Raw genomic sequence first — 13,530 nt, forward strand, 5'->3', positions numbered from 1 at the left:
TGGAAGGTTGGAACTGGGATAAGGTAGGGGGAGGAGAAATGAGGAAACTGGTGAAGTCCACATTGATGTCCTGGGGCTGAAGTGTTCAGAGGTGGAAGATGAGGCATTCTTTTCTTCCTCCAGGCGCGGATGTGAGGGAGTGGCGGTGGAGGAGGCCCAGGACATGCATGTCCTCGGCAGAGTGGGAGGGGGAGTTGAAATGTTGGGCCACAGGGCGGTGGAGTTGATTGGTGCGGGTATCCCGGAGATGTTTCCTGAAGCGCTCTGCGAGGAGTCATCCAGTCTCCCCAATGTAGAGGAGACCGCACCGGGAGCAACGGATACAATAAATGACGTTGGTGGATGTGCAGGTGAAACTTTGGATGTGGAAGGCTCCTTTGGGGTCTTGAATGGAGGTGAGGGCGCAGGCTTTGCGATTCCTGCGGTGGCAGGGAGAGTGCCAGGATGGGGAGGGTGGGTTGTTGGGGGGGGGCGTGGACCTGACCAGGTAGTCACGGAGGTAACGGTCTTTGCGGAAAGCGGAAAGGGAAATATATCTCTGGTGGTGTGGTCCGTTTGGAGGTGGCTGAAATGTCAGCGGATGATGCGGTTAATGCGAAAGTTGGTAGGGTGGAAAGTGAGGACCAGAGAGTTCTGTCCTTGTTACAGTTGGAGGAGTGGGGTTTGAGGGCGGAGGTGCGGAATGTGGATGAGATGCGTTGGATGGCATCTTTAACCACATGGGAAAGGAAATTGTGATCTCTAAAGAAGGATGCCATCTGGTGTATTCTGGGTGGAACTGGTCGTCCTGGGAGCAAATACAGCAGAGGCAGAGGAATTGGGAATAGGGATGGCATTTTTGCAGGAGGTAGGATGGGAAGAGGTGTAATCTAGATAGCTGTGGGAATCGGTGGGTTTGTAAAAAATGTCAGTGTCAAGTCAGTCATCATTAATGGAGATGGAGAAGTCCAGGGAGGGGAGGGAGGTGTCAGAGATGGTCCAGGTGAATTTACGGTCAGGGTGGAATGTGTTGGTGAACTTGATGAACTGCTCAACCTCCTCGCGGGATCACAAGGTGGCACCGATGCAGTCATCAATGTAGTGGAGGAAGAGGTGGGGAGTGGTGCCAGTGTAACTATGGAAGATGGACTGTTCTACGTAGCTGACAAAGAGACAGGCATAACTGGGGCCCATACAGGTGCCCATGGCTACCCCATTGGTCTGGAGGAAGTGGGAGGATTCGAAGGAGAAATTGTTAAGGGTGAGGACCAGTTCAGCCAAATGAATGAGAGTGTCAGTGGAAGGATACTGTTGGGGACATCGGGAGAGGAAGAAACGGAGGGGTTGGAAGCCCTGGTCATGGCGGATGGAGGTGTAGAGGGATTGGATGTCCATGGTGAAGATGAGGCATTGGGGACCAGGAAGTCTTGGAGGAGGTGGAGGACGTGAGCGTATGTGGGGAGTTCCTGGACTGGGGGGATAGGACAGTATCGAGGTAGGTGAAGATGAGTTCAGTGAGGCAGGAGCATGCTGAGACAATGGATCGGCCGGGGTGGTCAGGCTTGTGGATCTTGGGAAGGAGGTAGAATCGGGTGGTGTGGGGTTCCCGGCCTACGAGGTTGGAAGCTGTGGGTGGGAGATCTCCTGAGGTGATGAGGTTCTGTATGGTCTGGGAGATGATGGTTTGGTGATGGGGGTTGGGGTCATGGTCGAGGGGGCGGTAGGAGGAGGTGTCTTTGAGTTGGCGTCTGGCTTCTGCGGTGTAGAAGTCAGTGCGCCAAACTATCACTGCACCCCTTTATCCGCTGATTTGATGGTGAGGTTGGGATTAGAGCAAAGGGAGTGGAGGGCTGCGTGTTGTGAGGGTGAGAGGTTGGAGTGGGGGAGGGGGGTAGACAGTTTGAGGTGGTTAATGTCTCGGCAGCAGTTGGAAATGAAGAGGACGAGGGCAGGTAATAGGTGTGAACAAGAGCACAATTATTACTGTAGTGGCCAGACATTTTGAAAGACATACAGAATTACATTAGAAATTACTGGTTTGGCATGAATATTTTCTACCATTATCAAAATTGGAAAAAATTAGTTTGCGCGAATCAGCAAAGTTTATGAGGAACACAACCAATGAGGCAGCCATGTAGCAATATAACCAACCAGCCAATTGATAAATCCACAACTCACGTAACATAGGATACAATACAGCTTGGTGAACAAGTAGTTATGACAGTTGTTTGATGTTAGATGCTATGGCAGCATGGAAGAGGCATGTTTGGGCAGAATTCTTCCCAGGAAGAATCTTCAGTGACAGTGACAGAGATCAAGCTAAGCAAGAAATAATCCTCAAATAGCAGAATTGAAGAATGTTACTGAGTTTTGAGCTGGAATTCCAGCTCAGCAAGCAAATTTACATCCAGAACTGAAGAATAGACCATGCACCAAAAAAGTCAATTGCTGAAGGTGCGATACATAACTCCATAGAATTCGCCATTGAAAATGGACAAGCAATATCCAATGATTCAAGTATCCAAAACAGAAATTGCCTGTTTCAACAAAGTAGACATCTTCCATGAAGGAATTTCCAATTTAAACAGACTTGCAGACCTTAGACTGTCAAGAAGAGACTCCAAGGTGTCCACCCAGCAAACTACCAATCTTTCAAATACAAAGAGAAAGTGTTCCAGAAGAACAGTGGGACTTTGGATAGCCTGAGTTTGCAAAATCAGAGACTTTGCAGGGGTATGTAGGGGAGACAGATCTCTGGTGAATGTGATTACAAACACAAATGTTTAATGTTAATAATGCAAAATGAAGCTTGGTTTGGGGGAATTTCTTCTGAAAGGGTTAAAATTGAAGAACAATATGAACATTAAGTGACTCCCACTATGATGATGTGGGAGCTTAAGAACAGCTTAAGATATTGAAGAAGTAAGCCCTAACATCTGTATTCTCCTCTCGGTCTCTGTATCAATGTTTAATATATTAATGTAACCTGTAACTACTGACAAACAAGCAATACATGATATCTAGTTAATTACAAGGCTGTTTTTCTGGTTTGACCAATACATAGTTTTCCTCTATCACAAGGTGTTCTAGGTTCAGGTCTAGCAACTGGTTGAATGTTGACTTGGTCAATCAACGGAGGATTGGTGCTGGCCAGCTAATCACAAAGAACGTTGGTGAAAGGGAGGAAAACAAAAACTGACTGGAATTTTAAAGCTTTTGGTATGTTTTGGTATGTTGCTGTGCTTTGCGCGATCTCTCTCTCTGTCTGTCTCTCTCTCATTCACTCTCTCTTCGGCAGTCACTGCAGTTGTTAACTTGTTGATGTTGTGATTTAAAGAAAATACCCTCTGTAAGAAGTGGGTGAATAATTTTGGAAGCCTTCCGGACCTGTTTGTTCAGAATTCAAGCAAGACCTAGAGGTTACTTGCCTCTGGACACCTTCAAACACTTCTGAAGGCCTGTTACCCAGTGTGAAACAGATGAACTGGCAAATTTTGTTTTAATTTATCATTTAACTGTGTCTGTCAGTGTGACAGTGAGGTAAAATAGTTAAATAAGATTATACTTAAATAATAAAGAGATTACCTTGTTGATTATACATGCTGTACTAAAGTTACATTAATAATTGTTAATTTCTGTTTAAATTATAAGCTTGGTGATATATCTGTTAATCTCAATGTCAGGTTAGGAACAGTCAAGCAGTTTTGAAGGTCATAGAGTCAGAGACTTGTACAGCATTGAAAGGTCTCTTTGTTCAGCAACACCTCCCAGTACCTTACCATTAAGTGTATGCATCCCGCCCTGATTTTCCTGACCAAAACGCAGCACCTCATATTTATCTAAATTAAACTTCATCTGCCACTCCTCAGCGCATAGACTGATCTGACCAAAGTCCCATTGCATACTGAGACAACCTTCTTCGCTGTTCACTGCACTACTGAATTTGGTGTCATCTGCAAGTTTACTAATCATACCTTCTATATTCACATCCAAATCATTTATATAAATGACAAAAAGCAGTGGACCCAACACCGATCCTTGCAACATATTGTTGGTCATGGACTTCCAGTCTGAAAACCAACCCTCCACCACTATCCTCTGTCTCGTACCTTCAAGCCAGTTATGTGTTCGAATGGTTAGTTCTCCTTGTATTCCATTTGATCTAAATTTGTTAACCAGTCTACCATGCAGAACCTTGTCAAATGCTTTGTTGAAGTTCATTTAAACCACGTCCACCACTCTACCTTCATCAGTCCTCTTTGTCACTTCTTTAAAAAGCTCAATCAAGTTAGTGGGACACAGTTTCCCATGCACAAAGCCAGGCTGACTATCCTAATCAGTCTTTACCTTTCCAAGTACTGTCCCTCAGAATCCCCTCCAACAACTTGCCCACCACTGATCTCACTGGTCGATAGTTCTCTGGCTTTTCCTTACCATCTTTCTTAAATAATGTCACCATGTTAGCCAACCTCCAGTCTTTTGGCACCTCACGTGTGGCTATCAATGATACAAATATCTCAGCAAGTAGCCCAACAATCATTTCTCTAGCTTCCCACAGAGTTCTAGGGTACACCTGATCAGGTCCTGCTGAATTATCCACCTTTATGCGTTTTAAGACATCTAGCACCTCCCCCTCTGCATTACGGACACTTTTCAAGATATCACTATTTGTTCCCACATATTCTCTAATTTCCATATCCAGTAAACACTAATTCAAAATACTTGTTTACCCACTTACTGCGATTGCACACATAGGCAGCCTTGCTGATTTTTAAGGGACCCTATTCTCCGCCTAGTTATTCCTTTGTCCTTAATTTGTTTGTAACATGACCTAAACCGTATTTGACATAACTATCTCATGGCCCCTTTTTGCCCTCCTGGTTTCCCTCTTTAATATACTCCTATTGCCCTTATACACTTCTGGGATCTACTGAATGTTTTAATTTTCCTGTGTTACAAATCTCAGAATAGAGAGACTGATTTATTATGACTTGCTGTCCATAGGTTGTAATAATTTATAGTCACTGTATCCAAAGTAATTAACAGAATGAAGCTCTTTACGTCATTTCTGAGAAAGAAGTACTTACGAGATATCTTTTCATTGAACTTAGTATCTAGAATTGGATGCAAATGTAAAAGTTTTTGTTAAAAGATTTATGATTTTATGAGGGGCAGTTTCCCATTTTGAGTAGAGTTAGCTGAAGTTTGTAATTTTCTTAAAAAGCACAATTTTACACAGATGAACTGTGTTCAAATTCAAATGTAAACTTGCAACCTTGAGGGCAATCTGTCAGACAACACAAGTAAAAGAAACTATGAAAAAGCTAGCTGTGTCAAGCAGCCCTGAGCTGATCTCACCTAAGTGTAAGTACAATATCAGGATGTTTCAGATTAGGTTTCTAAAATCTGTACCTTCTTTCTTAATTAAAAGCTGACTGCTGACCTTGTGAGTAAACTTTAACAATAGAATGCATTGTGACTCCTAATATTGAGAGATGAAGAGAATCATAATATCCCCACAGTGTGGAAGCAGGCTCTACAGTCCATTGAGTCCACAACGACCCTCTAAAGAGCATTCCATCTTGACCCAACCCCCCTACCTACTCCTGTAATCCTGCATTTCCCTGCAGGGAATGTAGCCTGCACATCCATGGACACTATGTGCAATTTAGCATAGCAAGTTCACCTGCACATCTTTGGACTGTGGGAGGAAACTGGAGCATCTGTAAAGAACCCATGCAGACACAGAAAGAGTGTGCAAATTCCTCACAGTTGTCCGAGAATGGAATCGAACCACTGGGCCACCATACTGCCCCTATAATGTACTTGTGTAACGTACTGTCATTAGCTATAATTTCTTTGCATAGAACTATCTAGAAATTTAAAATAAACTTCCTTATTCAGAAACTGGGGATGTTTAGAAATCTAACTCGACAGTAGGTGGACCAAAGGCCAATTTGCTGTGTACTGGGGTCTCATCTGATTATGTTTTTGAGGTTTTTTGGTCCTGTAATTCCATCCTTTTATTTGATTCAGTCTTAAGTCAGCATTGATCTTTTGCACACAAAACAAATAGTACTATTTATTTTGAATGGGTATTCATATATCAAAATATTTTCTAGTAAAAATGGTTCAAGTGAAGAAAAGTGCATTATTCACAACAATTGATTTAAGAGAACAGATTTTCTAAAGCATAAGATAAATATGGATTACAGAAAAATGAATTGATCCAATGTGCATTGCCCTTTTAAGATTTTTTTGCAGTTTGTAACATGATGTGAAATTGCAAATCTGATACACCCCCAGTACCTGTATGTTTAGGTTGTTACTCAAGCACAAGTAATCAGGCACAAAAGGTGTTTACATGGGAAACATTTATTAAAAGTAATTGGCTGACATTGGTGAGAGACCACTGAAAGTTGAACATAATGTAGAAGGACAAATGCAAAACAGAAGAAACTAAGGAAAGGAACCTGGAGTCTCCTTAGGGGTATGGCAGTGCAGGATCTTGTTAGGTATTAAGTGGAGTATGCTTCAATGGGAGAGCATTTTAGAATGAGTGATTATAACATCATTAGATTGAGGATAGTTATACAATCAAACATAAAAACATATTACTGGTAGAGGGCTAACTTTAATGGATTGTGGAGGGACTTGGCCCAGATGGATTGAAAGCAAAAAATTAATGCTTGACAAAACAGTAACTGAACAATAGGAAGCCTTCAAATCATGGTTTGAGTAGAGAGTAGAAGCAAACCAATAAGCAGGAAGGAAATCATCTTAAGTCAAAGCTACCTGGTGGCTATAGAAGTTGAATAAAAGGCCATTCTAAGGTTCATAGTATGGTAGAGAACTGAGCTGAATACGGAAAGAACAAAAGAACTTCACTGAAGAAGAGAATGCTGTCATTGTAGCCACAAAAGAGGAGTGGTAGTAATGTTTGATAACATAAACCTAGACTAAGTGGAACAAAAAGTGCAGAAAAACTCAGCAGCTCTGGCAGCAACTGTGGAGAGAAAAAACAAACTTCATGATTTGTGTCCATTGTTGGTCACTGGACTTGAAACATTAAGTCTGTCTTTTTTGTTCCATGATTGCTTTCAGACCTGCTGAGTTTTTTTAGCACTTCTGTTTTTGTTTAAAATCTACAGTTTTTGTTTCAGTACAGATTAAGTAGATGTAGTTCAGAGGTTGGTAGTCTTCAAATCAAAAAAAGCCACTTTGTTTGAATGGAATACTTCCTATTTAACTGAGGGAAGTAATGGGTAAAGTGGGGCGTAGTGGTGGGAGATAATGTTATGGAGCCCCCTGTTCCTCCTCCTTGCATTTGGTATGCTATATTGGCATCAAAATTGATATTTAGAGCAGAATTTCTAACAGAATTCAAACAATTTAGAATACAATGTTCTAAACAAATGAAAGCATTGAATTGTTAAAGTTAATCATGTTTGTCTCATGTGGCCAAGTGCTTAGATGATGTCACATTGTAGGTTGATGATGCAAATATCAATTGGTAATGGATAACAGTGAAACAGGTGATAGGTGTTATTTGATTCATTATTATGTGTTAATAGTGTCCTTATTTTAGAGCCAGTAGACTGAAGCACAAGTCCTACCTGGTCCAGAAGGATATGATAACAACATACATTCCTGATGAAGGTCTGATGCTCGAAACGTCGACTGTTCTATTTTCCGGATGCTGCCTGACTGGCTGTGCTTTTCCAGCATCACACTTTTTGACTCTGATATATAATAGCATCAGACAGTGTGTGAGATCCAGGGAAGGGACGAAGTCAATGAGATCAAAATGAACAAGCAAGACGTCACAGCATCATAGGTTGATTAGAAAAGACCTTGTCTGTTTATAGTGTCCCTACCTCTGAGCCAGAAAGCATGAATTCAAAGTCCCACCTGCTCCAGGTATGTGTAGTTACAATCGAAACAGATTGATTAGACAATATCTATAAAGGTGCAAAGAGAGCTTTTGTGCAGTGGCATTGATTCTACCTCTAGGCCAGAAGGTCCAGGTTCAAGTCCTACTTGCTCCAGCCAATGTCAAAACATGTCTGATCTGATTGAATAAAAATATCTATAAAAAGGGAAAGGGGACGTTTGTGTAGTGGCACAATCCCTACAGCATCATAGTGTCCCAACCCCTAAGCCAGGAAGTTTGGATTCAAGATTCACCTGCTTGAGAGGTGTGTAATATCACCTCTGAACAAATTAATTAGAAAATATCCATAAAAAGGAAGTGGTGCAGCAGTAGTGCCCCTCTGGGTTTGCATCCCATCTGCCATAGAGGTATGTCATAAAATGTTCAAACAAGTTGATTAAAAATGTCATGTTCAGAAAGAAAACAGCTGGGACTGGATGGCTGTGGAAGTTGCAACTTTGTTTTACTCAATAAACTTTAGTTCTAAAGGAAAGCCCAGAGTTTTTGTTTCAAATTCACCTTCAGGTTTGAATTCAGTTAACTAATGAAAATGATGTGGTTGATGTTTTTATACACTTACAAAAGGGATTTGTCTCAGTGCCTTGTTAGACTGTTAACATGGCATTAAAGGGACAGTAGTGTCGTGAATACAAAACTGAAGAATAAAAACAAAGATAAAAGGTGAATTATTGCTTTTGAGTCTAAAACTAAATATACTTGTTGTTTCCCAAGGATTTCTAGTGGGACCATTGTTGTTTTTTAATATATGTTAACAATCTGGATTTTGATCCACAGACTTTGTAGAAAATACAAAACCCAAATGTAGGAAACAATAAGCAGGATAATAACAGATCTCAGGAGGACATAGACTAGTGAAATGAGCAACATCTGCTGGATAAAGTTTAACAAAGAAAATTGAGAAGTCAAACAATTGAGTCGGACAAGTGAGCGAATGCAATATGAACCAAATGGTGCAATTTAAAAAGGAACAGAAAACCTGAAATTTCTGAACACACATCCTAGCAGGCAGCAGATCAAATTGAGAAGCTGTTTACAAAGTATGTGGAAACTTTGAATTTGTTAATAGAGGAATGGATTACAAAAGCCAGGAAATTATGTTTAAACATTTATAAAGTAAAGGTTAGGCCTTACCTGGAGCATAAAAACTGAAAGAACTGCAGACTGAACTGAAAATCAGAAACAAAAACAGAAATTGCTTGAAATACTGACAGCATCTGTGGAGAGAAAGCAAAGTTAATATTTCAAGTCCAGTGAACCTTCTTCAGCACTTGAAGCATTTTGTCCAGTTCTGGGTACCAAACTTTAAAAACAACATTAACTCGGTTTTGAAAAAAGATGCAGAAGAAATTTACTCAAGTGATACCACAGATGCTGTGTGGAGTGACCAGCAAATAGGGATTGGTCTCTTCAGAATTGGATGTTTTGATAGACGTGTTCAAAAGCATGAATGGGTTTCATAGAACACATGACAAGAAATTGTGTAGTTGCAGAATGATTGGTAACCAAGGACATAGGTTTAAGGTGATTAGGAAAGGAACCAGAGCTTATGAGAAAAACATCGCTTGATGTGCTGAAGCAGATTTAATAGTAATATTCAAAGAGAATTAGTTATTTGAAAGGGAAAAATTAGATGGCTCAATCAAAGTGGGGGAGTGGGGGCAAGGACCAGTGTGGAGAACAAGCTGCAGGAGAAGCTGTGCTTAGTGCTGTGCTGTACCATGCACCTGGAGCAGCCCAAAGTTTCAGCCTATGAGGTACCGATCTGGGCTGGCCAGGGCTGAGGCGGAACCCAGGGCCAGGGCTGCTCGCCATTAGCCTGGACACGCAATCACTCCCATTTCCTTAAACAAATATGCTTAATATCTGTTTTGGGGAGCTGAAATTTAAGGGCATGGTCACCCAAAAGGACAACGTCGGATGTAGTTTGGGGTTGCTCCTCGGGAATGTAATAAATTTATATATTTTGGTTTCTTAAATTTGGTCATTACACGCCCTCTATACTCCGCTTGGCTTTTCAAAAAGAAAACACAACCTATTTTTATCTGTATCCTTTCAAATGGCGACTTCTTGAGCAAAATTCGAGTCAGTCAAGTCTAGTCATACTAGGCCGCGTTATTCGCCTGAGCCTGAATCTCCGGAGAAGCTGAATACTAATTAAGCCATGCTACGTAGTATTAAGGGCATGATCTGCCGGCCGAAATCATCACCAAGCTTGAATCTATAATTTCAGAGACAGTTAAAAAGGAGGTAGCAACCTACTGAAGCCTTTGGGGGAAAATGTTTCTTCGCAAAGTGGGACTATTTTGGACATGGTATGTTCGGCTAATGAGCATGATAGCTAGCTTCCAAGTTAATGTTAGTGTGTTATCTGCTACTGTTGAGTCTCTGACTAAGAAATGTGAAGACTTGGAGGCCCGCTCCAGGTGGAATAATAATTGATTTGTGGATTTAGCCAAAGGATTAGAGGGTCCTCTCCCCACAGAATTTATGGCCCAACCTTTACACGACCTGCTCAGTCTTGAGGTTAAACTCGTGTTGGATAGGGCCCATTGCACACGGTGTGCTAAACTGAAAGGTGGCACGTTACTTCACCCGATGCTTGTCAGGATGAACCAGTTTCAAGTGAGAAATCACATTCTATGCCATGCTGGAAATGCTTCTCTCCTTGTATAGAATGGAAAGAGAATATTCATTTTTCAGATTTCACCCCATCTGTGGCTAAGTAGCGTTTGGCTTTTGCAAAGGTTAAGAAGGAGCTACACTCATGACCTAACGTTAAATTTGGCATTCGTTATTCAGCGATTCTACATAATACCTCTCCGAGCGGCATAACTCATAAATTTGATGATCCAGGTCATGGACTTTGTGAATTAAACCTTAAAAAGATTGAGGCTGCAGTGCTGGATTAATGGTTGGGCATGGCTAGGCCGATTAGCCATTAGCTTTATGCTACCATGGACAAAGACTACATTTCCCACTGTGGAGATGAAGATGGATGGTATGCTGTGTTTACAAACTTGGGTTTGGTATTCTTCTTATATTTGACTTTATTCGCCAACAAGTACATGTTTTCTTACTCATAACTTTTGGTTATTGGTACCAAAGAATGTAGAGTTTAATTGTTTAACTATGTATGGTATATATTTTTATTAGATGTATATTTTTACTCATTTCTGCTATGCAGTTTTTGTATAGTTAACTTCTATATTCCCCGAGGTCACTGTATAGTTTGCTTCAGCTACAAAAGACAACAGTTTTTTTTCCTACTATGGGTTGAGAGAGCATGCACTCATCAAGGGGGTGTTTCTGCTGGGAGGGGTTGGTGGGCAGGTACTCCATTTGGGGAGACACTGCTGTGGGGGGTGTGGTGGAGTTTGTTTTGTTCTGATGGGGATGGGAGTGTGGCACATACCTCACTTTTACAAGGTTTACATTTTTGGGAGTTTGTGTGGTTATTACACGTTATAGTTTAATGCTTCAACACCATTGGTAGTTAGGATCAGTAAATTTGCCAATCTGAATTACAAAGGCCTGAACAATCCAATTAAACACAGTAAGGTTTTACATTATTTACGTCATCTTAATACCCATACAATTATTTACGAGAAACCCACTTGAAAAATATAGACAGTCCTGAGTTGAAACAAAATTGTCTTGGACAATGTAATCTTCCTCATTTTCTAGCAGATCTAGAGGAGTTGCTATTCTTTTATGTAAGCCTTTTCCTTTCAACCATGCTAAACCTATCTCTGACTCTACTGGCAGATTTATTATTATTACTGGACAGATTTTTGATATTGATGTAATCTTGGCTAATGTTTATGCTCCCACCTGAGACGGTGAGGCTTATTCCAGATGGTTTCTTTCAATGTTACTGGATTTATCTTCACACCAATTAATCTTGAGAGGAGATTTTAACTGTTGGTTGAATCCTCACTTAGACCGTTCTTCCTCTGTTCTGAGAGCCCAGTGCAAATCTGCTAAAATAATGAAGACTTTTATGGAGGAGTTTAATGTTGTTGATCCCTGGCAGTTCTTTAATCCCTCTAAAAGGAATATTATTTATTTTGCATGTCCACCACACTTTTACACATATTGATTTCTTTTTGATGGATGACAGACTGCCCACATCCATTTCTATTGCAAATATGATTCAGTTGTTTTATCAGACCATGCATCTGTCTCTATGAATGTTCACTTTGACCAGTTTCTTAGTACATGCCCACCTTGGCATCTCAATACAGGCTTACTCTTAGAGGAAGATTGTGTTAATTTTATATCTCCGTGGATAGATTTTTTAAAAAAAAATTAACAATACCCCAGATGTTTCCTTGCAATGGGAAACCCTGAAGGCATTCAGCAGGGATGAAATAATTTCTTATGCAGCACATAAGAATAAATTTGCCAATTTGGTAGGGTTAGCACAACGTCTGTCTCAATTCAGCTCTCTTTATGCAATCTCTAAGTCTCCAGAAGTATATAAAGAATGCATATCCCTTCAGGTTGAGTATGATGTTGTAATGTCACAATACATCACCGAGGTTTTCTTCACTCTAGGTCTAAATTTTATAACCAGGAGATAGAACTAGTAAACTGTTGGCGCATCAATTGCAGCAAATGTCTTCATCTCAATTAATCCCACAAATTCAAGCTAATTCAGGTGTCACGTCAGACCCATTAGAAATCAACAAGACTTTTAAGGAAGTTTCCATTTCACTTTATTCATCCGAACGTTCTTCTGCTACAACAGATTTTGGACTTTTTTGATAAGATTAATGTTCTTACTATTGATCAAAATGTGACAAAGAAATTGGAACAACCAATCACAGCAATAGAAATTGAGGCTGCGGCTGGGTCACTACAAAGTGATAAAAGTTCCGGACCCAATGGTTTTCTGGCCGTATTTTGTAAAACATTTTGGAAAAAGCTGGTAACACTTTTGGTAGATGTGTTTGTTGAAGCATTTAATTCTGGCTCTCTTCCTCAAACTTTAACTCAGGCATCAATTTCTTTGCTTTTAAAGAACAGCAAAGATCCCTTACTATGTGGTTCATGTTGTCCGATAATTCTGCCAAATGTTGACTTTAAATTATTGTCAAAGCTATTGGACCAACATTTGGAAACCATCTTTCCATCTATCATCCTAGGATCAAACTCGATTTATTCACACCAGGCACTCTTTTTTTTAATCTTAGGTGGGTATTTAACATTGTTTACAATTCTTCCCCAACCACTCTCCCTGAGGATTTGATATATTTTAGTTGCTGAAAAAGCCTTTGATAGCGTGGAATGAAATTATCTTTTATTTACTTTGGAGAAATTTGGCTTTGGGGAAAAATTTATTTCCTGGATCAAACTACTCTATGCATCACCGCAGGTCTCTGTTAGGATCAATAGTATGAGTTCTGACTTTGTCTACTGCTATATGACTCCTCCTGATTTTTCTGACATTACTAGAAATGGTATGGAGTTGAAGGTTGCCCTCTGTGCAAATTATCATTTGTTATTTGTCTCGCACTTAATTCTCTCCATTCCAATCGCACTTTTAATTTTAGAATCTTTCAGTAAGATTTCTTGGTATAAATTGAACCTCAGCA

General features: G+C 40.5%; 1 protein-coding gene across 8 annotated transcripts in view; it reads left to right on the forward strand.

Moving 5' to 3' along the window:
* disp3 (dispatched RND transporter family member 3) overlaps nt 1-13,530 on the forward strand; it is a 492,179-nt gene that overhangs the window by 192,947 nt on the left and 285,702 nt on the right. For 2 of the 8 annotated variants that reach the window (XM_087980574.1, XM_087980575.1), the window contains one exon: nt 3,061-3,198. The exons of the other annotated variants lie outside the window; for them this stretch is intronic. The gene's annotated coding sequence lies outside the window, so the exon portion shown is untranslated. The remainder of the gene's footprint in view (nt 1-3,060; nt 3,199-13,530) is intronic. 8 annotated transcript variants of the gene reach the window in all.

This window comes from Chiloscyllium plagiosum, unplaced genomic scaffold (assembly GCF_037043375.1).
Source record: "Chiloscyllium plagiosum isolate Xiang-an unplaced genomic scaffold, Cpla_swu_hap1 HiC_scaffold_37, whole genome shotgun sequence".
NCBI classification, from domain to species: domain Eukaryota; kingdom Metazoa; phylum Chordata; class Chondrichthyes; order Orectolobiformes; family Hemiscylliidae; genus Chiloscyllium; species Chiloscyllium plagiosum.